At 55.0% G+C, this 4,538-nt stretch overlaps 1 long non-coding RNA gene across 1 annotated transcript; it reads left to right on the forward strand.

The window, feature by feature from the left end:
* Window positions 1-1,359: 1,359 nt before the first annotated feature.
* Window positions 1,360-3,795, forward strand: LOC121344058. The gene is made up of 3 exons (XR_005953782.1): window positions 1,360-1,570; window positions 2,638-2,762; window positions 2,926-3,795. It is a non-coding gene; the product is annotated as an uncharacterized LOC121344058 (long non-coding RNA).
* Window positions 3,796-4,538: the final 743 nt, after the last annotated feature.

The following is a 4,538-nucleotide window of genomic DNA, read 5'->3' on the forward strand; positions in this document are numbered from 1 at the left end:
CTTGTGGTGGGTTTTATTTGCACGAGCTGATCAGATTTCTTTGGGCTTTGTTTCTGCAGCAGCACTTTTTCCCCAGGAGCGTGCCCGGGCAGGCAGGGCAGGGGCTTTATCTCTGACAAAAACAATTCACAGCTGAGAGGAACTGAAAGGTGTGTGCAGGCTGAGCTCAGTGTGTGCCTCAGAGATGGAGCTGGGTCACCTGTGGCCAGGCAGCCTTGGCTTCCTGCTGCCCTTGCTTTCCAGCTGTTTCACAGCTGCTTTCCTGTGCCTCTCACCTGTGCAGGGCAGGGAGGCTCCCCCTCTGTGCCAGCCTCTCCAGCCCTGGTGGTGCCTTTGCCCCTGGTGATGATGAAGGCTCCAAGTCCTCCTCCTGTGCACAGGCTTCCCTGCACCAAAGCTTCTACTCAGTTCACACACACAGCAGCAGGTGAGAGCCTGGGGGCTGCCCAGGGGGTGCTGGGCAGGGACACCCCAAAAAAAGACAAGTGCTTTCCTGCCTCTTGTCTCCAGTCAGGACAAGATTTTAATTTTTTTTACGTTTTGGGTGTCTCTTACGTGTGGAAAACACCCGGGTGAGAGGAGGGTTTGTACACAGCTCCAACACCAGCAAAGGCAGGGGTGGCAGCTCTGGTTCCTGACAGGCTCTGCCTGTCCTGTGTGCTGGGAGTGCCTGCAGGGTGCACAGGGCTCGGGAATTAGTTCATGCTCAGCTCCAGACACCCAAACAGGCTCGTGTTCCAGCTGCATGGAATATTTGAAACAAATGACCTGCTCGGGGCCGGGAGCCTGCCCTGTTTATGTACAGTGCCATGGCAACAGGGGAGGAAGTCGTGAGCTGGGGATTGGCCCTGGTGGGATCAACAAATGATATCACAGATTAGCAGCTCCTAATAAATCAGTGCAGCCCTGCTCTGCTTGCCTCCATCCCAGCCCTGGCAGGCACTTCTCTGCCTTTGTGGGGAGCAGGAGAAGCTGCAGGTTCTGCTTGTGTCAGGAGAGCCTTGAAAGCCACCCCTGCTGCCCTGCCAGCATCCTCCTCCTCCTCCTCCTCCTCCCGTGCTGACTCACCAGGGTTAGCACATGGAGATTTTGGGAGGCTGCTGGCCCTGAGAGCTGCCTGCCTGAGCTGCAGCAGAGCTTTGGCACCCTGGTGCTCTGCAGCTTTCGTTCCTCCTGGGAGCTGGGGCTTTGTGGAGGTGACCTGTGTCCAGAAAAGCGTGCCAGGGGAGAAGTGCAGGAGCTGGTGAGGCAGTGCCATCCCTCTGGCAGCCCTGCCAGGCTGTCTCAGAGCAGTCCCACTCCTGCCCAAAGCTGTGCCCGTGGCTCTGAGCTGTGACAGTGCCAGGAGAGGAGCGCTTGAGGGGGAAGGCAGCTGCCAGTTCTCTCCTTGGTCTGCAGGACAGAGTTCATTTCTGAGCTCAAACACCTTCCCTGTTGGAGCCAGGACCTGTCGAGTCCTCTGCCAGTATCCAGGCAATTTTCCCTGGGCCTGGGATGTGGGAACTCGAAAGAACGTGCGTCACACTTTTGAGAACTCATTTTGGCAGTCCCACCTTTGCTGCTGCAGAAGGTAAGGCAATTATGGAAACCAGCTCCTAGCACGCTGCCCTCCTCTCCCACACGCTTCCTGTGCAGAGCTGATGCTGTTGCTCTTATGCCAAAGCTGCATTTGACTGGACAAGGAAATACAGTGATTTATTTAGTAAATCTATTAAAATTACAAACCTAACCCAAAGCACAGCCTTTTTGGCTTACAGAACAGTGCTGAAAGGAGCAAAGCCCGTTCAGTGCTTGCACAAAACACACTGAGGCACCCATCCTGCCTTTGCACATGTTTTCATTCGAAACTATTGCAGCCTTGTCTGCCCTTCAGACAGAAAACCATTCCAAGCAGCTGCCAGATGTTTTGTCTGCCTGGTGTTTCACACTTTGCTCTTCCCAGCAGCTGCTGGGGCTGCCCTGGGCATTCTGCTCCTGGGGGCTGCTGTCCCACCCTGGCACAGGCAGGTACAGATTGGGCACGTCCCTGCCAGTGCCACCCGTGCTGAGTGCTCTGCTGGGACATTTCTGTGCCAGCTGATTTACAGCCCAGGAGATTTGCAGTCTGTAATAAAAGCACTCAGCCCTTGGGGAGCAGCCCCAGCCCGGGGCAGCCTCTTGGGCTGGAACTTAGCTGGGTTATAAATCTCATCCCCCCCACCAGAGGGATGAATTCTCAAACACAGCGAAGTGGGGCAAGGAAATTGTGGCTTTTTCTGAGCTGTGGCAAATCTGACTGCAGCAGAAGAGAGAGACCTGCTGAGCAGGGGAGACCTTGGGATTCCCTTGGGGTTTGCCTGGCCTTGGGACACTGGTGGTGTGAAATCTGCTGACTTAAATGGGAGCAGTCCCATCTGCCATCCTGGTTAGAGGCTTTCTGTGCTTCTTTCTCCTGGAAAAGCCCATCCTGCTCCTGTGGGGCCTCCCAGGCCAGAGCTCATTAAAAGGTACCTGGGCAGGCACAGCCACCTGCCTAAACTGCAACCTGCTAGGACACAGCTATTGAGGTTTTATTTCCTTTTATGAAAAATACTGGAGGTTTCCCACAGTCGAAATGGGTCTGAACTTTTTGTTCTTTTTTCACCTTTCTCCAAACAGGACCTTTGAGAGTGCAGAACTTTCTGGTAGGCTGCAGGTAAAGCGCCATCCACCAAAGCAGTAACTTAATTTCCTGCCACGGGCTGGATGTTTTCTGTGGGAGAGAACCACCTGACACTGATAAGGTCTGTTTCTACTAAATTTGAGGTCCAGCAGAGAGACTTGAGGAGTACCATCTGTTCCTCCTACATGTGATCTGTATTTTTCAAACTGTCTAGACACCTGGGTGGGTTGCACACATTACCAGCAGAGGCAGTTAATCATGTCAAACCTTCTCTTTCCCTACAGGTTTGTTTTGTTTAATCAGCTATATGGAAACCCAGGGGAACCCAGGGATTCAACGGGCAAGTGAGGAAATTCGATCGCCGGGGCTGACACTTGGCCATTTTCCATCCTGAGCTGGTACAGGGAGTGCAGAGATTTCAGGATTTCTGCAGGATTTGGATCCAGGATTGCAGGATTTGGCTGGTGTTTGGTGACAGCAGTGACACTGTGAACCTGCCAGCAGGGAGCTGGGGGGTGTTTCACCTGTGCTCCTTGTGAAATGGTGCTAACTGAAAACTGCCTGAAACTCCGCTGCACAACAGGAAGTTGGATTTGCAGTGGCAGTCAGATTTACAGAATGCCAGAAATGAAATCCACACCAGACTGTCCAGGAAAAGCTAAGAATGGCCACTCAGGGTCCTTCTGATGCCTCCCACCTGGGTAAATACTGCTGTTCCCAGTGAATGCCCCCACAGATGCCAGCTGCCTGCTCCAAAGTGAGCTGCTGTGTGGCAGGATCCTTTTTGTTGGCAAGAAGGTGATCCTTCAGATTCAATCTGACTGCTTTATTTGCACTAAAAACCAGGGGAATGCAAAGAGCAGCTCCCCTGGGAAGCCCAGGCACTGCTGGGGAGGGCTGGCAGACCAGGGACCTGGACTGGGGATCCTGGAGGTGCCTTTGCAGCAGGCTCTTGTGGCACTCAGCCTTCAGGTCTGTCTTCTCTTGTGCTGGTGTTTGCCAGCTGTGTTTTGAGCCTCACAGTCAGGGCTGAGCACGGCCTTCACTGGGATAAACTTGTTTTCCCCTCTCAGGTTGCCTGGCAGTGGCACTGAGCACAAGAACTTTTGGGTCAGCACAAGGGGTGTATCTTTCTCTGCAAACAGCAAAGGCAAATAAAATAATATTGTGGTCAAACGGGCGGGGTGTTTGCAACCTAAACGAGCATGAGAATCCCAAGGGAAGCCGTGATTCATTTCCCAGCAAGTTTAACCTGCAGCTTTAAGGCATTAAACACGAGGTCCCCAGATGGGTGTTAGTGCTCTCAGGAGGGGATGGAAGAGCAGACCCAACCCTGGGAGAAGCCAGGATGCAAAAGGATTGTTGGTCAGGAAAAGCCTGTGACACGTGAAGCCTTTTCCAGATGCCTTTGGCGAAGGTTCAGGGTCACAGTTGGGATGGGGAGGGTTTGGCCTTGGGGCTGGGGGAGTGCTCTGAGCTGCTGGGCGAAGCTCTGGGGGTGCAGGGTGGGCTCAGCACCCAGGGCTCAGCACCTGGGGGTCTCTGTGAGTGCAGGGTGGGCACAGCACCCAGGGGTGTCCTGTGGGTGCAGGGTGGGCTCAGCACCCAGGGCTCAGCACCCGGGGGTGTCCTGGGGGTGCAGGGTGGGCTCAGCACCCAGGGCTCAGCACCCAGGGGTGTCCTGTGGGTGCAGGGTGGGCTCAGCCAGGGCTCAGCACCCAGGGGTGTCCTGTGGGTGCAGGGTGGGCACAGCCAGGGCTCAGCACCCAGGGGTGTCCTGTGGGTGCACCCAGGGATCTCCTGTGGGTGCAGAGTGGGCACAGCACCAGGGGATCTCCTGTGGGTGCACCCAGGGGTGTCCCATGGGCTCAGCACCCAGGGGTGTCCCGTGGGTGCA

The sequence above is a fragment of the Onychostruthus taczanowskii genome, unplaced genomic scaffold (assembly GCF_017590055.1).
Source record: "Onychostruthus taczanowskii isolate IOZ18803 unplaced genomic scaffold, ASM1759005v1 scaffold61, whole genome shotgun sequence".
In the NCBI taxonomy this organism is placed as follows: Eukaryota; Metazoa; Chordata; class Aves; order Passeriformes; family Passeridae; genus Onychostruthus; species Onychostruthus taczanowskii.